Raw genomic sequence first — 25141 nt, forward strand, 5'->3', positions numbered from 1 at the left:
TTGTTACGATATTCGTCTATCAACAAGTGAAAGTGTTTTGTTGTTCTCTTAGAGAAAGAATCGTGAGTTCGCTTAAGAATTAATAACGTTTTGTTAGTTGTTGGAAGAATTACGCCGACTATTTCGTGGTTTGAAGGTATTGTTCTTAAATTTGGAGAGTTATTATTGAAATAACAGGCAAGTTGTTGGTGTAGGGGTCAGTGGAGGGTAATAATAAAAAAAAGCATGGACGCTGAAGAAGCTGATCGACCAGTACTCGGAGTTTTTGAGCGTGAAGTTCTGCGATCGATACTTGGCGGTAAACTGAAAGATGGAGTGTGGCGCAGACGCATGAATCACGAGTTGTACCAGGTATACAAACATGCTGATATAGTGAAGGTAATACAGCGGCGCAGGCTTCAGTGGATTGACATGTAGCCAGAGTGCCTGACGAGAGAGCCGCTAAAACTATCTGCAGCAGAGAACCAGGAAGAGGCCGTCGACTCCATGGTAGGCCTCGCACGCGGTGGATGTGCGCGGTGGAAGAAGATGCACGATCTGCTGGTGTAAGAGGAGACTGGAGAACGGCTGCCCAAAACAGAAGAAGCTGGACATCTCTAATTCGTTCGGCCCTAAACCGGTGAACAGTCCGTTAGCCAACAAAGTAAATTAAAGTAAGTAAGAGGTACAAAAAAGTAGTATTCTACAAAGTTGCTTAACCCTCTAATGCCCAACGCCGCCTTTTTGCGGGCTCCAGTCAGACCTCTAAACAAACTTCAATAAATACTTAAAAAGTGTTTATAATGATTCATAGTCATTTTACCGAAGCCCGTCTAGAAATCAACTTGGGCACTAGAGGGTTAAAAATAAGATGATCTACAACTCCACCGAAAATAATATAGCATTTTTTCGCAAACAAATAATTCGTTGTTTTATTCTGCTGATTTTAGGACCACCCTAATTTGCATTTCAGTTTTAATGTAGACCTACTTATAAAAATTAACTTCTCCATAGAGAGTACGGCTCCAAAATCACAAAAAGTGGAAGTGGTTGTTTATAAGAAACGACCGCAAGGTTAACGTAGAATTACGACAGCCTGTCTTATGTCAGTAATTTTTGCAATAGCTTTGGAAATACACTCGATTAGGGTTAATCATTTTAATGGTGTGAAGCGATATATATTTTTCCGTATATGTTTCGTATATTATTTTTGCTTTAATGGAATGGAATGGGATAAATAGGTGGAAAAATAGGTGTGATTGAATTAATTCCAGTTATACTATTCTACAACGTTCGAAAAAAAATACATCTCATTCATTCTGGCTCAGAGCGATCTTTTGATGAGCTTCACCTTTATTTTAAGTTTTGAAGTTTTTCCTCAGTTTTGTAGCACGGATGTACAAAAATGATTTCTTGTGGACATTCTGTCGAGCCGGACCGATAGCACTCTCATGAAGGAAACAAAATAACATGCATTGTGTCGTGTTGCGCGGCTTGGAAGGAGAAAATGTTTCCTTCCCCGTGTCGCATGGAAGCAGATTGTTGCGTGTTTGATACTGCCGACGGTAGACATTAATATAAAGTGGAAATTCTTCTGTGATGTCAAGCAATAACCGTCTTCTTCAAGACGTTACATCCTTGTTAATGAAGTGTTATGAATTTTCTAAACGGACTCAGCATCGTGAGCAGAACTTGCTGAACTTTTCTGTTTGAAATCGGATTTGTTTCGCATCTACCGCTTTTGTTGCACAGTATCAAACACTGCTGCGCAATTGCAGCAGCATCAAAGTGCAATCAAAGTTGCAGTTTAGTAATAACCATTCATTACGCTCTTCCAAATACATTTAGTAGCCTTGCTTCAGTTGCAAATTTCATTTAATTATCGCAGAAATGCTTCATGGTCCAGATAGCGCCAGATCCAGATCCGCTCTGACATAGATTTTTCGCACGTTGTGGAATGGGATAACTGAAAAAATAGGTGTGACTAAAGTCGCATGGAAGCAGATTGTTGCGTGTTTGATACTGCCGACGGTAGACATGAGTATTAGGGTGGGGAATCGTTATATGGAAAAAACGAAACTTGATAGCAGAAAGCCAGAACCAAGTTTTTTTGTTCTATTCGGGGCCCCAAACAATCCTGAATTTATAGGAAGTCGATTGGTTTTGTCTCCGCTTGGCGCATAGCACTTTAAATTTATATGGAGATTTGTATGGAAAAACCAACTTTTTTGCATTTTCCATTCTGAAGAGCTCAAAATGGCTCAAACCATAGGTTTCATGACTTCAAATGGTAGGTTTTTTGATGCCCAACAACTTGGCTGAAGACACTAAAGAGCTAGGGTGTGCCAAAAAAAAAAATACTAGAGCTGTTCAAAGTTTTTAGTTTTTAAATAGTTTATTTGACACGGCACGATACAATTTATGTTTAACTGAGCCAAGTACATTTTTTTTAAATTCTAAATTAGCAGGGAAAAGAGGGAGGCCTTTTCTTTATTCTCGCGGCCGACTACGAGCTAGTGGGGATTTAAGGTGAGAGGAGGGGAGTTACAATTTTGATTTCAACTATATTGAGTTATACGATTTATTTATTTGTACATGGCTAAGCAGTGATGTTTTATTTGAGCAGTTTGGACTGAGGTGTCTGCGTGAACATGAAGATGCCGAGTCTTCGTTTGGGTGTCTCCAGCTTAGTGTATCATCTTCTTTCAGCGTGTAGCGGGAATGGTAATCTAACAAATAGATAGAAGAGTTTCATATTTTAATACCAGCGTGTTTTATGAACACGTATAGCTGTGTCATGTACTGGAGATCACCGCTTCCCAGAATGTCTCTAACGGGTACGTTCGGTTGTTTTCCTCGGGCCCGAAGGGAATCTATAAGCTCAGACCTAACACCACAGTATTCGGTACACGACCAAACAACATGCTCGATGTCATGGTAGCCATCGTCACAAACGCAGTGATTACTGTCTACAAGCCCTATACGAAAGAGATGCGTGTTTAACGTATAGTGATTGGACATAAGTCTGGACATCACGCGAATGAAGTCCCGACCTACATCCAACCCCTTGAACCATGCTTTCGTCGATACCTTAGGAAAAATGGAATGTAGCCACCGTCCCAGTTCATCTGAGTTCCATGATGATTGCCAACTGTTGAGTGTTCTCTGACGCAAAATGCTATAAAATTCATCAAAAGCAATTGGTCTTTCATAAATATCGCCGTCAATAGCACCCACCTTAGCTAAAGAGTCAGCCTTTTCGTTACCCGGAATCGAGCAATGAGAAGGGACCCACGCTAAGGTAACCCGGTAATTTTTATCTGTTAAAGCACTTAAAAACCGCCGTATTTTCCCCAGGAAATATGGGGTGTGCTTCACAGGCTTCATTGATCGCAGAGCCTCAATGGCACTGAGACTATCTGTGAAGATGAAGTAGTGGTCTATGGGTAGGGTTTCGATGATTCCAAGAGAGTACTGAATAGCAGCAAGTTCTGCGACGTACACGGAAGCAGGAGCATCGAGTTTGTAGGAGGCGGTAAAATTTTCGTGGAAAACACCGAAGCCAGTGGACTCATCTAGATTAGATCCGTCAGTGTAAAAGCTTTTATCATAACTAACATGTTTAAACTTATTGGAAAAAATCTTAGGGATCTCTTGGGGTCGCAATTGATCCGGGATACCAGAAATGTCTTGTTTCATGGTGGTGTCGAAGAATATAGCATTATTAGAAGTAGCTAAAAGTGCGACATTGGAGGAATCGTATGAAGAAGGATTAATATCTTGAGCCATATAGTCAAAATATAAAGTCATAAATCTGGATTGAGATTGAAGGTCGACCAACCTCTCGAAATTTTCAATTACTAATGGGTTCATAACTGTGCATCGAATTAGCAACCGGTAAGAGAGATTCCAAAAACGATGTTTCAACGGAAGAATACCCGCTAGCACTTCAAGACTCATCGTATGGGTCGACTGCATGCAACCCAAGGCAATACGCAAACAACGATATTGTATTCTCTCTAATTTTATAATGTGCGTGTTCGCGGCGGAGCGAAAGCAGAAACAGCCGTACTCAAGAACTGACAATATCGTTGTTTGGTATAACCTTAGAAGGTCTCCTGGGTGAGCACCCCACCAAGTTCCGGTAATCGTACGAAGAAAATTAATCCTCTGTTGGCATTTTTGTGTCAGATATCTAATATGACAAGCCCAGGTGCATTTGGAGTCGAACCAGACCCCGAGATATTTAGCGACTAAAACCTGAGAGATCGTTTTACCCGTTAGTAGGAGCTGCAGCTGAGCTGGGTTATGCTTCCTAGAAAAAACGACCAGCTCAGTTTTCTCCGGAGAGAATTCGATACCCAGCTTAAGAGCCCATTCAGACAAATTGTCTAAGGTATCTTGCAATGGTCCTTGCAGGTCGCTAGCCTTGCCACCAGTAATGGATACAACGCTATCGTCTGCAAGTTGCCTTAGCGTGCATGAATTTGCAAGACATTCATCGATGTCATTGACGTAAAAATTATATAAGAGAGGACTTAAACATGAGCCCTGGGGGAGGCCCATGTAACTAATTCGGGAAGTTGTCGAATCACCATGTGAGAAATACATATGCTTTTCTGACAACAAATTGAGCAAAAAGTTATTCAAATATGGTGAAAGTCCCTGCGAATGAAGTTTCGCGCTTAAAACTTCTACAGAGACAGAGTCAAAAGCCCCCTTAATATCCATGAACGCAGAAGCCATTTGCTCTTTTCGAGCAAAGGCTAGTTGAATTTCAGTAGAAAGCAACGCTAGGCAATCGTTCGTCCCTTTGCCCCGGCGAAAACCAAATTGAGTATCTGAAAGTAACCCGTTTGTTTCGACCCATTTGTCTAACCGTAAGAGGATCATTTTCTCCATTAATTTCCGGAGGCAAGAGAGCATCGCAATCGGCCTATATGAATTGTGATCAGAGGCAGGTTTCCCGGGTTTCCGAATAGCAATGACTTTTACCTCCCTCCAGTCATGCGGAACAATATTTAGCTCAAGAAACTTGTTGAATAAATTCAACAAGCGTCTTTTTGCAGAGTCGGGTAGGTTCTTCAACAGGTTGAATTTTATTCTATCTAACCCTGGAGCCTTATTGTTGCACGACAGGAGAGCCATTGAAAATTCCAACATCGAAAATGGAGGCTCTTCCGTAGTTACTAATAACGCGTCGCGAAAGGTTTTCTGTTCCGGTACAGAGTCTGGACAGACCTTTTTGGCAAAATCGAGTATCCAGCGATCTGAATACTCCTCGCTTTCATTCGAAACGTCACGGTTCCGCATGCGCCTGGCGGTATCCCAAAGAGTGCTCATCGCTGTTTCCCTGGACAACGCGTTTACGAACCGCCGCCAGTACCCGCGTTTTTTCGCCTTTACTAAGCTCTTCATCTGCCTGCCCAGTGCCTCGTACTTTCGAAGCAGGTTGACAGTGCCGTACTCCCGGTAGTCCTTATACGCCGCGGACCTTTGCGCGTACAGCTCAGAGCACTCTTTGTCCCACCATTTGTTGGGAGGGCGCTGTCTAATCGTTACCCCGGGTATCGGTTTCGACTGAGCTTGAGTCGCGGCGTCGATTATCAAGCCAGCTAAGAACGCGTATTCTTCCTCCGGAGGAAGTTCCCCGTGAGTCTCGATAGATTGCGCTATAATAGACTCATAACACTTCCAATCAATGTTACGTGTAAGGTCGTAGGAAATATTGATTGGGTTCGGGGGAGTTGAACCATTAGCAATTGATATAACGATTGGAAGATGATCACTACCGTGGGGATCGTTGATTACTTTCCACCGGCAATCTAGCGCTAGTGATGTCGAGCAGAGGGATAGGTCAAGCACGCTTTCACGTGCTGGAGGATTAGGTACACGTGTCGCTTCCCCAGTATTCAAAACTGTCATATTGAAGTCGTCGATCAAGTTACAGATTAAAGAAGATCGGTTGTCGTCGTACAGCGACCCCCATAGCAAACAGTGAGAATTAAAATCTCCCAATATCAAAAAAGGCGCGGGAAGCAACTCTGCTATATCAGTGAGATGCTTCTGTTCAATCCGCGCGGATGGAGGCATATATAACGAAACAAGGCATAGGTCTTTTCCATCCATATTCGTTTGAATGGCAACGACTTCAATATTCGAGATCGAGGGGAGGTCGATTCGGAAGAAGGAATAGCACTTTTTAATCCCTAAAAGTACCCCTCCACCGTGTGAGTCTCGATCTCGACGAATAATGTTAAAATCGTGGAAATTGAGTTGATCGTTTGAATTGAGAAAGGTTTCACAGAGCGCAAATGCGTCACAATTGTATGTATTTATTAAATGAGAAAATAGATCGAATTTGGGGATGATACTTCTGCAATTCCACTGTAATACAGTGATAAAATTCCTAACCTCTTTCGCCGTATTAGTCATCGAAAGATATGATAGCTGAAATGAGGGGCCAAGTTGCTGCTAGTTGCATCAAAAAGGTTTTCACTGTAGGAAGAAGGGCAAGAAGAATATTTTGTAGGGGATCTGGTATGTTGAATGTTTTAAATATCCAGTCCACAATATCAGAAAATTTTATGAACCCTGTTTCTATTTTATCTTCTGATCGAGAAATGGGTGCCCGAGGGGTTTTTGGTGCCCCAGGAAGCGGTGGGTACTCCTGGTTTGATTTAAAATTAAAACCGGGAGGTACTTGCTTCGGTTTTTCTTCACCGCTTCCTTTTTGTGTTGGCTTATTGGTCATTCCGCTAGGGGTTATCTTGCGACCTTTGCGAGAAAGATTAGGAGAGTTGATCATTCTCCTCTTCCTAGATCCTTCTGGCATGGCATAAGAACACCCTTCGACGGGATCGTCAGATGTACCCTCATCGGTTGGCAAAAAGGAAAAGATGTTTCCTGTCGAGGGTGGCTCAGCACTCTTCAGCATTTCTGCGAAAGAGCGCTTTGATCGTTCCTTGAGGGAACGCTTTATTTTTTCCTCGCGCTGTTTGTACGCGGGACACGCCGAAAGGTCATGCCGAGTTCCCTCGCAGTAAAGACACTTTTCAGTATCCTCACTGCAAGCGGTCTCAGCATGATTGCCTCCGCACTTGCTGCAGCGTGCCTTGTTGCAGCAGTAGGTGGCTGTATGACCTAACTGCTTGCAGTTTTGGCAATGCATGACCCGCGGTACGAACAGGCGTACAGGCAGACGAACCCTGTCCAAAGAGATGTAGTTCGGCAGTGCGGATCCGGCGAATGTTACACGGAAGGAATCCGAAGGGAAGAATTTCTTCTTCCCTTCTTCGATGGATACTGAATGCAATTGCTTGACATCCAGTATCTTTACATCTTGAATCAGGGGGTTTTTGAAGCAGCCAACCCCGTGACGCAAAATGTCATCGACCGTGAGGCTTCCTTCGGTAACCACACCGTCGATCTCCACGTCCTTGGCAGGGATGTACACGCGGTACTCTCTCGTGAAGAGCTCGTAGCTAGCAATTGCGTTTGCTTGCTTCAAGCTACTCACAACAACTCGCAGTTTGTTCGGTCTAACCTTTGTAATTTCGGTTACGTCCGAAAACTGTTTTGCCAGGTCCTTGCCGATTTGAATTATATTTAGAGGCTTCTTTATGGGCCTGAAGTAAACTACGAACGGACCTTTCGAAGCATCTGGGTAAGCTTTCACCCGTGTTGCCGGTACCCTTGGTACGGGGCTAGGTAGCGGGGAAGGTAGAGGGGAATTGATGGGGGAGATCTCAATCTCTTCCCCAGTTGTTTCCACATCCAGGAATAGTTGCACCTGCATGTCGTCCATTTTGCGGGAGCGTTACGCTCTACCGCACACAAACGATAAATATTCGAATGTGGGGGGGGGGGGTCAAATAGTTGCTATTAAATTTTAAAAACAATTTTTCAAACTACAATGGATCAAAATTAAAAAAAAAGGCAGTAATACTAATACTAATAACAATAGTAATAATAATAATAATAATAATAATAATAATAATAATAATAATAATAATAGTAATAATAATAATAATAATAATAATAATAATAGTAATAATAATTATAATAATAACAATAATAATACTATTAATAATAATGTTAAAAATTCTAAAGTGAATACTTCACCGAACGTCTAAGTCACGACCTCACGGCTGATAGTAGGATTAATCGAGCGTCTCCGCAGAACAAACAATGACGATCCAGCTTCGTGTTGTGACACAGTGGCCGTATCCTACACGCGACCTTGTAGATGCCACTTGTATGGTGGTCCGTGCTGCTAGCGGGGTAACAGCGGTGCGGGAGAATTATTCTTGCTGATATATCAGCTGCGTATCGGATCACTGGCGGGGTAGCCTGCCCCTACCAGTGTGCAGAAGATGTTTCTGCCGATAAACTACCGGCTATTGTTATCGCGCAGCACAAGAAATAATCGACAAAAAAACACCCGTACGATAACTCGTGTATTGTTATTTTGCAAACTCAAACGGAGATGAACAATTTGCGTCTAATCGAGACGAAAGCAAAACAACGAATGAGCTGTTCAAAGTTGAGTATGTCGAAATTTATGTTGCAAATCATTTTTTCTGCCAACACTGCCAGTGTATCGGCGTCAGTAAGATTTCCATTAGAAGTAACCTTTGAAACACGTTGTAGATTCCATTTACGCCTAGAATATTGACCTTAATTTGTTTGCTTGGTCCAGCTGAGTGTATAAACTCGTTACGACAGGTTACTTCTGATGGGAATCCTACTGACGCCGGTACATTGTTAATGTTGACAGAAAACAAGATTTTCTGCATTGACATACTCAACTTTGAACAGCTATAGCTCTTCTTAGGGACATCCTAGCTCTTCAGTGTCCTCTGCAAAGTTGTTAGGCATCTAAAATACTATACTTTAACATAATGTAGTGCATTATTAGAGCATTATTGAGCTCTCTAGAAAGGTAAATGAAAAAAAGTAGGTTTTCCCATATGAATTTTCATACAAATTTGAAATGCAATGCGCCAAGCGGAGACAAAACCAATCGACTTCAGGTAAGTTTAGGGTTGTTGGGGACCTCAAAAGGAACCAAAAAAACTTGGTTCTGGAAAAACGATCATTTTTCCCCACCCTAATGAGTATGAAGGTGGAAATTCTGCTGTGATGTCGAACTTTAACCGTTATGTTTTGAGACGACATTCCTGAGGCAATAATGAATTTTTCTTGCCTTGCGAATGCTGAAATTTGCTGTCTTCCGTCTGTTACACATAATGAAAAATCTTAACTACTTCAATCAGATAATTGTGGAGCACCAACAAGTGCTATTATATTTGACAATAGTAACGAACTGGCAAGTTTTTTCAATTATCATCATTTCGGATAACTATCCGCCGATGATTCTAGTTCTGCCGTTTTTTTTTAGTAGAATTGCCTGCAATTTCCAATAATTCTGCAGCTACCGAAAACTCCATAACAGCCGCCAGATAGTCAGGTGCTTAAGTATCAACGCGCCCAGCGCGATCAATCAGAAATTGGAACCCGGCTTTTCTTTCTTCTTCACGATCAGCAACCAACGTCCGTGTGGTATCGGCACAATCATGGAATGAATTATACATAAAACACAAAGCGCGCCTTCTTAGTCAACTAGGTATATTCTGTCGACCTTGTTAGGGAAAAAAGCATTGTGCGACCAATCAGAGGTCGACATTTACGTTTCGACAAGGCTTAACAATTTTCAGTAGTACAATCGTTCGAACAATCACATTACAATTTTCTGCATTTGGACGGGTGCTTGGTTGATTTTCCAATCGATTACTGCAAAAATGACGAAAATCGGTTGGAAACTGACTGATTTTAAAACGGTTGAAAATAGACAGGTTGAAAATGACGCTCTCGATGGTTTTGATTTTTGAAATTGGATCCCGGTAATAAAATTGGTCACCTGTATATGTTGCCGTAAGACGTAATTTTACGTCAAAAATACAAAAAACTGCTTTCTGCCTAAATTGTCGTTCTGTACCACTATGCATTGATGTGTGCAATCAGTCAAACTAGGATAAGCTGAGTTATGCGCAAGTTTGGAAACACTTGAAATTAAAAAAAAAATAAGTGTGAGAACACCCCAAACAACGAACTAATTTGTATCAGAGCTTGTGATGTACGGCATCAAACCCTTTACGACCCGACTTTTTTACGTTGGCAAAACATTACAACGTGTTGATTACCGTTTCGATGGAGTAGTTTTTGTAATTTGTTTATTCTCCTGATGATGGTCCCATAAAAGGAGCGAAACGTCGGTGATGAGTAGATAGAAATCAACGCAATTAAATAGACGGAAAGCCTAGAGTTAGTGATAATATTGGCAGGAGGAACGAGAGCCGGTATGAAGAGTAGAGCAGTCAGCGTAAAAATGAAAGGAAAAATCACTACCCACAAGCACGGAAAAAATTATCAGCATGTCATTTAGTTCCAAAAGTTATGTTGATAATAATGGAAGTGTGACATACAGGTATTTAAAGCATTATTTTTTATAGCTTTTGAGCACGTATTAAGCATAGTAAAAATTTGAAGTCGACAATTAGCATTTTTTGAAAATAAAATAATTTTTATCAAACAATATTTTTTGTACAAACTGTTCATGATACTTTTTGGTGCTAAAAAAAAGCAAAATTTAAGGTGTTCAAGATTGCAGATGACGAAATATTTTTAGACTGTTTGGTATTTTTCGGGCAGTAATTTTGAAGTCGTTCAAACTGTCACAAAATACAACGGGTTTGAATGTTGTGAATTGGTTTTGCGAACAACAGATCAGACTGCAAGTTGACTTCACAGTTGCCAAGGTACAGTGGTGCAAAAAATAATAGGTGTAAGCATTGCTCATAAAATCATCTGCATTTTAACCAATTATGTTTGAGGCATATTTGAACGCAATATCTCTGTGAGCTTGCTTACATTATGGGCGACGAATAGAAAAATGGTATCTGTCGATATTCGTGGTATCTTGTCCGTGAAAAAATACCTTCATTGACCAATATTTTATGTGGAAAAATTAACAGGTGTAAAATAAACTAAACATATTAACGTGACTATTTATGCAGTTTGCTCATTGAAAAATATTGATTTACGGTTTTCTGTGGGTGGAAACAGTAAGTCTATACTGATAAACTAATATTTCATAAGTTGGGTTTATAATTTTGTTTTTTTGTTTACCGTTGGGTCGCGGTCTAGGGGCTGAACAACTTTATTAGAGGAATATTTCAGTAATATTATACGATATTGGTGGATATATTTTGATATTTATCGTTTAACTGTCACATTCATATCACTCCGACAGACATCGACAATAATGTGCTGTCAAGAAGTTGTAATATAGCCCTTTCCGACCGAGCCCACACAATTGTTTAGGTAAAAATGATGGATAACAAAACCATCACCACTTGCTTGCTTTATTTTTTTATTTTTCGTAGCAGCTGCTATGTTGACACTAGCGTTGTGAACAATAAAACAATGAATGGGACGTTCAAAAGGCGAGAGAGAAGGTTTTGTTTAAGTCACCTTCTACCTACGCAATTATATAGGCCCGGTCGGAAAGGGATAGGTAGACGGGTGCGTCAAAAGCCAAAAGTCAAAAGCTGCCGTTGACAGAATGTCATATTTTCTGTTCGCTGTCGAGGATAAATTTCCAGTCAGTTGTGGGACGGTGGTCTTGCCTTGTCGATATCAGTTCTCGCTCCATGCATAAGCATTTTTTTCACCACCGAAAATATGTTTCGTTTCGTCACGAATGTCAAGTAGAGAGCCGGGCGAGTGCAGTGTAAGGAGGACGCGATAAGCCAGTGAACCACATCGCAAAAATGGGTGAAAATGATATTAACCTACTCCCACTGGGAATCTATTGTTTACTCTTCATTCCCCCCTCCACCCACTGGCAGCAGCGCACGGATCGGTTCTTTGGAAAAGCAAAATGTCAATCAATCAATTTGTGTGGAAGGACTTTCGGTCGTACGTCCGGTGTACGCGAACCGTTATCAGCGAAACTGAATGCGACATTTTGTATGCCCAATGTGCCTGGGGTTCCGTTATTCTCTGCGAGCGCAGGAAAACCTCCGCAGAATCAGTGCGTTATTGTTTATTATTCATAAATTTTTATTTATAGCGTTATTTATGGGGCTATATTGTCTCGAGTTGGCGAACTGGAATTTCATTTTTCTCCTATTGAGCAGCACTTCTTCGCCAACGACAAACTCCACTATGACAATCGCAGTGAATATATAGGATACACGTCCGTTCAGCGCAGAGCTCTAACTCTTATCTGAATTCAATGCTTTCCAACATTTCCCTGTCTTCGTGATAGGGTTCAATCCCCTTCGCGCAGTTGAGCTTGCCGTAACCAGGAATGGCACACACCCCACTCGAACAGCGGGAGCAGAAAATATTCATTTTCACAAGTCATTAGTTACGGAATAATGCGCTTTTTGTCTGGACTAGGGGAGATGCTCATCTCACTATTTCGCTTGCCCTAGTAGCTGCTTTCCATATTTTTCTAATACAAAGTATACTTGCGATACAATTTATTTTTTTATTTATTTTGCTTCAATCATTTTAATCACTTGTAGATGTTTCCCTCTTCATTCTGTGGTCCGTTCGGGTAATTTAATAAGATCTTGTCAACTACAGGACTAGCAACTTGATGCGATGAATAGAAACGAACGGTAATTGGGTAGAATATCATAAAAATCGATATATTTGTGCGTATCCTGATATAATATTTCAGCGCTGGAAAAAAAAGCGTGGACAGTTATTTTTCCTACATTTTTCTCACAGTCAGAAGAAAGTTTTAAGTTGAAAGTTTATACAGAGTTGTAAAATTCATAACTACTTTATGTTGTTATATTATATATTTATATTATACATTTATTATATATCTTGTTAAAAATCTGTCCTCGTGGTATGTGGAAGTGGATGGCCCCTAAGATAAAAAAAAAAGATCTCAATGTTTCATGCATTTTAAAGAGATTTTTATCAAACAAAATTTCGATTTCGAAAACTTGAAGGACTACACTGGGGTCTTTTTTACGCGGTTTATTTTTATGCGGTTTTTTTACGCGGCTTTTTTAAGCGATTTTTTACAATAACGCGGATTATTTTTACGCGATTTTTCGAAATAACGCGGATTATTTTTATGCGATTTGGAAGATTATTTTTACGCGGTATCAAATAAGTTTAGTGTAGGTAAATCTAATAAAGTTAAAATTCAATCGTATGGTTCATGACAATAAGATTTTCTGTTTCATCAATCATTGTATAACGATACAGATCAAAGTCGTTGCGATTAACATCCGATGAAGGAACGAAAGCCCCCAGTGTACCGTGCTGGATCGAAATCCGTACACCTAAGCACATGATAATCTTCGACGGTCAATATAAAATCATGAAATCTCATATTTCTTTAAACTGACATGTTTAGTTATAGGTCTACTTATATTTTATCACTATTTTCCAGCAAAATGATTAAAATCATTCCCAAACTCGAAAAAATCATGTTTAAATAGAACATGTTTTGAATCAAAATCCGTACACAGTTTTTTGTTTGAATCAAAACCCGTACACTTTTGAATCGAAAGCCGCACAAACGCGATATAGACTGGATCAAAGTCCATACAACAATAAATCAAACTCCGTATAGATGAAGACTTACAAAAATGAACATCTTTTATATATATATTTATCTTTAAATTACCGAATAAGTATATTTTGAGGATCAACTGGCTCCTAAAGTTTCACACGGTTTTCTAATTTTTGATATCAGCTGAAATAATGCAATTTTCGTAGCGTTTCGTAGTAACCGGAACGCCGGAACCTCTCGAAGCTTCCCGGTACGACTTTCCCTTGCGCACCTCAGTCACAGCTCGTTTGAAATTGTTTGCCGTATATTTATACTTGTTTTCTTTCATCATATGCTGAAAACAAGAAGAAAGATCAACAATATATGCATGATACACACGCTGTACGGATTTCGATTCAAGCAAATAATAAGAGTCAAAATCCGTACGGCACAGTTTTCGTTTAATAAATACAATTTACACTATTTACCAGACTATATACAGCTCGAAAATGGCAAAGACTTACATTTTCCATCAATTTCAAAAAGATTCACAGAGTAAAACACTTATATCCCACTTGGAAATCGTTTTTATCTGAAGAACGTTTCCTTAGTAAATTCTTTAACGATACAACGAAATGACAACTGAAACCGATACACGATTGATTTTTCATTTTTAATATTTTTATTTCATGGCCTACTGGCGCATAGTTTAATTTAACAGAAGGCCAACAACTCAACGGATATGTACATGTAACTATCATATGAATCTTCACTTTTATAATGCTTAAGACTGAAGAAAAACATCAAGGTGTACGGATTTCGATACTGTACGAGTTTCGATCCAGCACGGTACTCTAGTGCAATTTTTCGTTGGTCAAAAAATGAGAAATTTTGAATGCAGACTTCGTTCGAAAAGAAAAAACTGTTGAGCCCTATTGAATTGCGTTGAAACAAATCCCCAAAAATTGCCGTCTTTTTCATGGGTTGGCCTTCACACGCACTGACGAAACTACCCATCTATCATAGTAACCCATGCGTCAGCAGAAAAATTTTACTTGAGCTCTGGCCAAAAACGGTACCCCACCGCGTCGGAAACGGCATTTACAACATCTTGTCTACTATTGTACAGCAATCAAAGCGCGAAAGAAAGCCCGGTTCCCGACGGCCGACGGCCCTGAGTGACAAGAAGTTCCAGGGAAAAGTGGCCACATCGCTGCGTTCGCTTGGCCGGGAGTCTGGTGCAACCGGCCAAACAGTGAAAACAGTAACTGGCGTTCACGTTCACTGCTCTTGGAGCTGCAAACAATGACGCAGTGGCAGCGGATGAATGAGATGGTCAAATCGATTTCCCCGGCGAATCGCAACGTGACGGTGGTGATGGCCGACGAGACCTATCTCTCCCTGGATGGTAACGACTGGCAGGGCACTTCGTACTTTGCTTCCCCAAGAAGGTGCTCTGTGGCTGCTGTGGTACCCAGCCAAAAAAAGTCAGTTTTTTGATGCAAACCTTACTACTGAACGAAATTGAAAAATTGAATTTTTCGTACACAATTCATTCGCACCCTATTGCTGATACACTGTCGATTCTTCAAAAAATTTTGTTCAGTTACCAAAAGCGCACCCCCATGGCTGTAAAATGGTCTCTGGGGTCGTTTTTCGGTCTCTGGATATTATAAACGCTTAACTAACTCTCTAATCGATTACTGCAAAAATATAGGGAATCCGTTCAAAAATGACTGAGCTATAAACATTTGAAATTAAACAAATTTCGTGACGCTTTCGATGTTTTCAGTATTTCAATCTGTACACCCAACGCAAACGGGGAATATTTTATTACTTTCGGGCAATTTTTTAATACTTTTTGTGTCTTATGGCTGCGCATTATACACAAAAAGTAACAAACAAAAAGTAATAAAAATTATGAAGGCCACACGCTTGTATGTGTTTCTGCAGGAGAACATACAGCCAAGCACCGCAATGCATGTGTTGGCAAGACTTCACTCGCTGCATTTGTATTGATGCAACGATCTCGTTCATTTTTGTCTCCCTTCATCCACACATAATCAGAATCTCCACCGTCAACCTTAAATGTTCAATTAGAAACACTTTCGTTTCGTCCCCCAGTGTTTACTTGAAATGGAAATATGTAATACTGTCTGACCAGAGTTGCCGAAGTTGCGAATATTGTTCTGGATGGGCACGAGTTTCGTATATTCAAACAGGTCCAAATGAGTTTCCATGAGCCAATGATTATGTGCTGTAAATAGCTTGCAAGTAAGCGAATGTTTTTATTTTTCTCTAACGCAGTTTACAGATCGTGATGTCATTTTAAGGCCCATTTCAAGTCATTGAAATCATCGAAGATTGCATAGTTTATGACGGGGAAAACATTGCTTGGCAGCTCTTGTCATATTTTTTCGCTACTCCGTATGCATACAACGAGCGAACTAATACATTCTCGGATGAGACGTCGTACCGATCAGTCGTATATATCAATCGCTCTCGTATTCTTTCCACAATTTAAACACGGCTCTGCCGTTGTTGTAGTAGTAGTTGTTGTATTGTTAGCGGAATCTATTGAACAATAGATATAATGGAGTCAAGCCTACGGAAGAACACGTTGAAGCTGTGCTTTGAATCTGTTGCCAAGATACCTTCGCATCTGGAGGTTCTCAAGTTTGTTACCGGACAACTTCAGCTGACCGCTGCAGAAGTGCATTCAGTCTACAAAGATGAAAATGACCGCTTGTTCTTCATCAAATTTCATGATGAAGGTAAGTTCAACGAATTTTGCAACCACGTGGAAGAGGGCTATGTCTTCAAGTATGATGATAGTTCGATAACTCCGGTTACGCTGGTCATGGCCAGCCGCATATTTCGGTACGTGCGAGTTTTTAATCTGCCTCCCGAAATCGAGGATAAAAGTATCGCATTGGTATTGGGACAATTCGGGACGATAAGACAACAGGTGAGAGAACGCTACCCAACTGAATACGGTATCAGTGTGTTCAGCGGCGTCCGTGGCGTTCATATGGAGATCGCCAAGGAGATCCCGGCAAATCTGTTTATTGGACATTGTCGAGCACGGATTTATTATGACGGATTAAAGAATCGTTGTTTTTATTGCAAAGACGAAGGCCACTTGAAAGCGAACTGTCCCAAACTGGCAACCGGTTCAATCCTGAACGGTGCTGGCGCACGGTCCTACAGTACAGTTACTGCACACCGATTTCTATGCTCAACAAAACCGCACCTCCGATTGTGGCCAACATGCAAACCCTGACGAAAAAAAAGGATGGCAATGCAGACCAAACAACACTGAACACAGGAACCTCAACCGGAAACAAGCAAACAGCAGAAAGCAGTCATGAAGATCAACATAAGAACGACGAGGATCCGGATCACATGGATACAAATCCAAAGCAAGGACAGAAGCGAGCTGCAACATCTTCTTTGTCAACGAACATACAGGAATTATCCCAGACGAATGCCGACAGCGAGAAAGAGAAGGAGGCCCCTGCTCGTAATCAGAGAAATAAGCGAAACAAGCCGGTGGCTCACGAGAGTTTATCCAGAACAACTAATCTCCGTACGGTGTCGGAGGGACGAGGTAATGGTAAGAAATCGAGTAAGTAGTTTCAGAGAGTGAGTGCTTATCAAAGTAATGGTATTTATACGATCAGCGTGTACAATCAATCTTAATGCTATCAACACATTTGTAAAGAAATCTCTTCTGAAAGATTTCGTCTGGAATAACGATATTGACATTTTGTTCATGCAGGAGGTGGCATTTGAGGATTTTGGATTTCTCCCAACACATGCTGCTATTGTTAATATAGGTACTGAGCACAAGAGCACGGCTATTCTTGTGAGAAAAACTGTTCAATTTGAAAATGTAGTTATGAGTGCCGATGGACGATTAACGTCAGTTGCGATAGATGGAATCAATTTTATCAATGTGTATGCAACGTCAGGTTCAGGACGTAAGAATGAAAGAAACATTATGTTCACTCCAGGAATAATTCCTCACCTGTCAACTACAAAACGGAACGTAGTTGTCGGTGATTTTAATTGCGTTTTGTCTAGAGCGGATTCGAACAGTAGAGCAGCAAATAGCTGCACAGGGTTGGAAACTTTGGTCAGCACATTGAGGTTATATGATGTTGAGATGAAGAAATACGGGAGAACTAACTTTACTTTCATAAGGGGTGACTCAAAATCTAGATTAGATAGATACTATGCAACACTTGACTTTATCGAAAAAGTAAGATTGGTAACTACAAAAGTAGTACCATTTTCAGACCATCACGCTGTTATGATTAAGTATCAGGTTCCTGATGGCATTCCGCTACAGGTTCGCGTACGAGGCTATTGGAAAGTTAATCCAAACCTACTTTCTCTAGAGAATGTACATGATTTACTGACGCAAAGTTATCAGGATTGCAAAAGGAATTATTTATACCAGAATGACATTAATGTGTGGTGGAATGAATATGTAAAAAACAGAATCTCAAAAGTTTTGAAGAATCAAAGTTTTATTTTGAACCAACAAACACATAGAGAGAAACAATTCTACTATGTTTGTTTGAATGAAATTATAGAAAAGCAATCAATTAGGGAAAACGTTTATGATGAAATGTGTTTCGTTAAGTCTAAATTGATGGACATCGAACAGAATAGGTTTTCAAACTTGGGAATGAAAATTAGCGCCAATTCATTACTGCAAGATGAAAAAATTAGTTTGTTCCAATTATCTTCCTGTATCAATAGACAATCAGAAAATGCCAATTTCAGCCTAAAAGTTGATGACGTTAACACGTCAGATCCCCGTGTGTTGAAAACATACTTGTTTTCATATTTTAGTAAGATTTTTCAATCAGATAATAATGAAACAGAGTACGAAAATATTCTTGGCCAGCTTACCGCTAAGATTTCAGCTGAAGATGCAACTAACTTGGTCAGACCCATTGAAAAAACGGAACTAGAAACTATCTTGAAGGAAGCTGCAAAAAAAAGACCCCTGGCCCAGACGGATTGACCTACGAATTTTATTTAGGACTTTCCGATTGCCTAATTGATGACATGGTACAGCTCTTCAATAAATATTTGATTGAAGGGGTACGTCCATCCAAGAACTTTACGAAGGGTATAATTAGCTTGATTCCAAAAAAAGGTGACCCGCATGACATTTTAAACAAAAGACCGATAAGTATGTTGAACGCGGATTACAAGCTATTTTCAAAAATTTTAGCTAACAGACTACATCCTATACTAGAGAATATCATTGGTTCTGGTCAGACAGCGTGTAATCCGAAGTACTCTTGCCTTGAAAATTTAAAAAAATTAAGAAACATAACTATTCGAGCCGGACAGACGAAAAGATTCAAAGGTCTTCTTCTGAGCCTAGATTTAGAAAAGGCGTTCGACAGAGTAAGTCATTCGTTTCTATGGGCCGTGCTAGCAAAATTAGAATTCCCGATCATTTTTATTAACTGTCTGCGAAACCTTTATAGCAACGCAACTTCCAAAGTTCTCTTCAATGGATACTTGACCGATGACATTCAAGTAAAATCTTCGGTTCGCCAGGGATGCCCCATTAGTATGGCACTGTTTGTGCTGTACCTAGAACCACTTATACGAATGATTAGCGATAATATTAGAGGCTGCTTCGTGGACAATACTTTCATAAAAGTATTAGCTTATGCAGACGACCTTAATATTTTTATCCTCAACGATCATGAGTTTGACACGGTTCTGGAGATCATCAACTATTTTAGTATATATTCTAAAATAGAGCTGAACTTTAATAAATCGCATTACATGCGATTTAACAATTGTAGATCTGGGCCGCACCAAATTCAAGAACAAGAAACATTAAAAATATTGGGTGTAACGTTCTATGCAAAATATTCTGATACGGTAACAAGTAATTTTAATTCAGTAATTAAATCGATTAAACACTCTCTGAAAACGCATGCTAGAAGAAATCTGAATTTGATTCAAAAAGTTTGGATTGTGAACACTTTTATATTATCAAAGATATGGTATCTGGCACAAGTTTTCCCTCCCAACCAAACTCACCTTGCACAAATTAACACCAGTTGTTGGATGTTTCTGTGGAATCGACAGATATTCAAGTAGCCCGAAACCAACTCTTCCTTGATACAAGTAACGGAGGACTTTCTCTTACTGATCCGTACCTCAAGTGTAAGGCCTTGTTTATAAAAAATATATTATTTTCCAAAAAATCCGATGATTCAGTGGATCATTTCATGTTGGCACAAAAGAGCTGCTTATTTCTATCTGCAAACTCTCGTGAATGGATATGTTGTGCCGAAACAATGGTCAATAACTCATTTATGAATTCCACTAAATTAATTTACAACGCCATGCTAACTGAACGTAACCATGTTGTAAAAGTAGAGATAGAAAATCCTAACAAACAATGGGCTATTTTGTGGCAAAATTGCAGTAAATCCTTCCTCACAACAAATGCCAAGGAGGGTCTCTATATGTTCCTCAATGACATAGTAAGTTGTAAAGTAAAACTGTTCAGAAACGGTATAGCCGGAATAAACAATGATCAATGTGAATATAGTGGACAACTAGATACGACAGATCATCGCATAAAATCATGTATAGGTTCAAGTCAAACGTGGAACTGGATCAAAGAGTTGTTAAGAAGAAGATTGAATTTATTATACGATGACCCGGAAGAAATCATAGGAAATTATATCAGTGATAAAAGTTATGAAGAAAAGGCAGCTTTATGGTTAGTGTGTGAAGCAATTGCTTTCAATTTAAAACACTTTGGAAGACAAAGATTGTATAAATTTCAAAAAGAAATACGTCAAATTAGATGGAACAACACCATAGCGATTAAGAAATGTTTTAAAAATTGTTTGTATATATTTTAAGAAAATGAGAAAATAAACGGTGATGTGGTAAAAAAAAATACACGCCCACCGGATGAATTGGAGATTGAAAAAACTTGTAACATGTGCAACTTATGCGACGGTGTGTGATTTTTTTTTGACTTGAGGTGGAAAGGGAGCATTTTTCGACAGAAAAAACGTTGCATGTGGTGGAAACGACCATTATAAGATAGTCGTACTCTCATAACACGTGCTAAATATATGACAGTATGTGTTGTTACTTGACTGGGGAAGAATTTTATTGCTTTTTAAGTAATGGATTTGTTACCTAAAAGGTAATTTTGCGCTATTGCTTCTAAAGTAATAAGGAAAAGTTTTGCGTGTACCTCCATTTCAAAATGTTGCCATAAAACGTAACTCCACGTCAAAACTATCATGCTAAAAATATCAAAAATATCAATCTATAGCACCATAGCTATGCACGATATACCTTTCCTTATTAATAAAAACTTTATTCGCCGAAACGTTCCATCCAATTTTCCAGTTTTCCTTCGCTTCTTAACTACTAAACCAAATTAAGTACTCAATTGAGTTTGTTATTATTGAAAAAACTCGAAGCATATGAACGTTATTATTATTTTCTAGGATACAAAAGTGTTAAGTAGAAAAAATATTTTACTTAATATTTAATCATTTATGAAAGATAAGTTGTGTTGAACGTCGGAGTCATAAATAATTTGTAAGGGCCGATTTTTGTATCCTTATAAAAAAATAATCATGTTGGCTCGCAAAACATCAATATCTTTTTTAATAATATTTGCCTTTTAAAATATTTTAGATTTTATATTTCTTGACCATTATTACCACTTTCGACATATTTGCTACTTTTACCTTTTATTATTATTATTATTATTATTATTATTATTATTATTAATATTATTATTATTATTTATTGTTTATTCGTCCAAGAATTACCGTCTCAACAAATGGAATTAAAAACTATCTAAGCATAACAGATAATTAATATCGTCTAGCTACGCATGATCCTTGTGACTGGTTCAAAATAATGGATTCTTCCAGGGGCATTTAACTGCGAAAACAGATTCATTTGATAGTACAAACTCGTGCCAAATTAAAAATTCGCTTTTTAGATGATTTTGAAATCATCTCCGGCAACTCTGGTTGTGATGTAATACAGTCATATGGGAGCTCCGTGGCCGCAAGGTTACAGAGTCCGTTTTGGTGAGCGGGTGGCCGTGGACTCGAATCTTAGTACAATCAAGCCTTTTGGTTGTCAAAGGGGGTTGGGCTAAGCTGGTGAAGAGACTGCCTTCACGTGGGAGAGCGCCAAGCGGGAATCTTTTGACGAATGTTATGCTTCCGGCTAAATGCGCGGCGGCGTTTGGGTTTATTCCCAGACTCCCCACCACGTACCCTTCCTTCAGTCTGAATTCTACAGCAGCGTTGCAAATCGAGCAAGAAGCAAAACCTTTCTCCCCCTTTCTGCTTGAGAACGAGACATATGCTACGCTTCTCAAGTCTTTTGCACACACGTTTTCGAGATACTCTTTCTTCTTCATGCATTCCCCTGAGCAGCAAGCACGCATCGACACGAAAATTTTTTCTTGTAATGTTACTCAACGACAGTAAAAGAGTACGCGAGTGCCTGCTAGCGAGTAGGAGTACTCGACTAAAATTGCTCGACTGGAAGCAGTGCTTAAAAAACTGTGCTCGAAAATGAAAATGTTTTCTTCATCTACCCGGTTTTGCTTCGTGCACCGACAGCCGAACGTGGGAGAAGAATCCGTAAAGTATCGTATGCTGGAACGTGCAGGGTACCGGACTGCTTCGGTAAATCTTTTATAGCAGTCCAATGCAAAACCAGCTGAAGCAAACCGTTACCGAAGTACTCCGTTACCCTGTTTGAAATATTTTTTTGTCTCTCCGCAACTATCTTAATGCATCTTGAAACAATTGTACTCGGCTGATTGTGCTCGCGAGAAGGGTACTACACGCGAGTAAACGAACAAGCGCGCGTGTGTGCATATGATCTCGGAAGCGAATGCGAACAAAGAAGACAGCGAGAAAAAAGCGAGAAATAGCTTTAATGGAGAAAACTGCAATGTGTGTAATGACAGCTACGAGAACCTCACTTAAGGTGCTGCATGCTGTACATGAGTGAGACTAACAACACTGTTCTACAACACTGTTCTGTTAACTCTCCTTCTAACAAATAACAGGAGGGTTGTGTGCAAAGCTACGACTGCAAGGTTGAAGTAGAATACTTCTACAAGAAAGATAACCCGATTGCTTGCGTGTCACTCACACGTGTTATCAAAATGAGCCAACTTTTCATTGAATGCATTCACTCGTGCCCACTATCGCACAGAGACTGCATTTCACTAAAGTGCTTCACTGCATCAGCCGCTATAGATGCTGAGATCCGCTGCAACTTACCACAAAAGATCAAAATAATGGTCGCAGTGGTCCAAATCTTACAAAAAAATCCGCTGCAACTTGTTCGCTATCCATAGTCATGCCACAGTTGTGGCCGCTATACGCTGCCATTGGTATCCACTGTCCCTGTATCAGCTGGCCCAGCTGCTATCGTTGCTGAAATCCGCTGCAACTAGTGCACTATCCATTGCTACGTCACAGCTGTGGCCGCTTTCCGCCATCGCTGGTATTCACTGCACTGCTAGTGCTGCTGCTAAGGAGAACAACTGCTGTTGTCGCTGTCTAGAACTGTTATGAGCGGCTTCGGCTGAAACAGGCTCTTATATAGGCCAAACAGCATGTTTTAAATTGCAAGGTATATGAATCTGTCGACCGTGCTTGGGAAGCAATCATATAACGACCAATCAGAGGTCTTTCCGTTTTAACAAGGCTTGACTATTTTCAATAGTACAGAAGTGTGAATAATAAAATTACAATTATCTTTTTTTTTGGGAAGAATCTTAGAAGATTTTCCAATCTATTGCTGCAAGAACGAAGGAAATGCATAAAATACTAATCGATTTGTTAGCATTTGAAATTGGACATATTTTTCACTTTTTTTCGGTTTTAGATTTTCATTTCACATCCCTATGTAGCAGAACTTCCTGAGAGAAGTATCCTACTTCAAAATAAGTGCCTATTATAATATAACTGGTGAGAGAAACGCATGAAAGTTCTCTCCAGGGAATTGTAACTAGACGATATTGTTAGGATAGACAGTGGCTCGGTACAGTAGAGCAGTAAGCTTGAAATGGAATGGCAAAACTTACACACAAGCACGGATACAAATCTTATCTTATATTATCACTTACTTCAATGGTGATACAGACAATAATATGAAGTGCGGAGTACAGAAAACACCTGGAAAATATCACAATAGATCAAATCTCTGATCGCAGTGATGTGCCCACTCATAAAATAATACAGTCATAACTCGATATCAGGCAACTTTTTTTTCGTTACGTTATAACGAAGTACAATTTTTTTCTATTGATGCAAAATTGTTGATGGTTACTTAAAGGTGTGCGAAAGCTTATTTTCTGTCACCTAGCAGTGTATATAAACTTTTTTATGGCTCTATAAGACAATTTTCGTGGACAAACATTCAGTTACAAAACAAGGAAAAAAAATCAATATCGAGGTTTTCTTATATCGAGGTTTGACTGAATTTTTAGTGCTAACCGGTGATCAGTGAGGTAAGCTAGCTATGAAAACCAAGTGTCTCAAACTACACCATTGAGGCTGAGAAGCTACGGGAAAAATTCTGCACATGCAGTGAGTGAAGAGGACTGAATTGAACACTAACACATGCATTACGGCTCTTAATTGTATGTCCCCCTGCAGAAACTCCTGAAAGTTACTTTCAGTTTGCTCCTTGTTTTGTCTAATGCGTAGCCATAAGACATAAAAATTAATAAAAAGTTACTCAAAAGCAACAAAATCATCTCCATTTGTCTTGGGAGTGAAATGTTTACCTGTCCCTATTTGGCTCGTTACGGGTCTTCTCTGTTCCGCCGGATGATCCCACTAAATTTCTCAAATTGATTTTTCCACTCATCATCGATTATATTGTGCACCTCTTCAGCACAATTATTGGGTCATCAACTTTTCCGGAGGCCTGGAAGTGCGCGAAAATAATTCCTCTACAGAAGAAGAAACGTCCGAGCTCTATCGAGAACTGATTGTCTTGTCTAAGGTTTTGAAGAAAGTATCCTTCGATGATTCTACTTAATGAGGACTAAACAAGTTTTCAACGTGGTCGAAGTGTGAAAACTGCGTAGTGTCTATGCCGATATTGCTGTACTGGTTAAAAAAAAAGATAAATAAGATGGATTACTGATGTTCGACTTCAGCAAAGCGTTTGACACGATATCCCATCGACGTCTTCTGCATAAGCTTTATGTACGTTTTTACTTCTCATCATCCGCTGTCAGTCTCATGAAGTCGTATCTGACTGGCACAACTCATATATTGTAAGGATGTATCGTCAGCAGAAGCCTCCGTCATTTCTGGTGTTCCGCAAGGCTCAGTGCTTGGATCCTTACTATTCTCTACATATATCGATAACCTACCCGGAATATTAAGACATTGTCGTGTTCAAATGTTCGCACATGAAGTGCAACTCTAGTGCTCTCACACCGATACTCCAACTTCAGTGGCACGTCTAAATGAAGACCTTCATAGAGTAGTAGAATGGGCCTCAAGA

The 25141-nt window shown here is 39.7% G+C and overlaps 1 protein-coding gene across 3 annotated transcripts in view; it reads right to left on the reverse strand.

The window, feature by feature from the left end:
• Positions 1-25141, reverse strand: part of LOC129727910 (EGFR adapter protein-like) — a 143989-nt gene that overhangs the window by 98317 nt on the left and 20531 nt on the right. The window contains exon 2 of one of the 3 annotated variants that reach the window (XM_055686189.1): positions 13700-13919. The exons of 1 other annotated variant lie outside the window; for it this stretch is intronic. The gene's annotated coding sequence lies outside the window, so the exon portion shown is untranslated. Of the gene's footprint in view, positions 1-13699; positions 13920-23747; positions 23772-25141 lie in introns of those variants that run through there. One more of the 3 variants, XM_055686191.1, reaches the window with a different exon arrangement.

This window comes from Wyeomyia smithii, chromosome 3, assembly GCF_029784165.1.
Source record: "Wyeomyia smithii strain HCP4-BCI-WySm-NY-G18 chromosome 3, ASM2978416v1, whole genome shotgun sequence".
NCBI classification, from domain to species: domain Eukaryota; kingdom Metazoa; phylum Arthropoda; class Insecta; order Diptera; family Culicidae; genus Wyeomyia; species Wyeomyia smithii.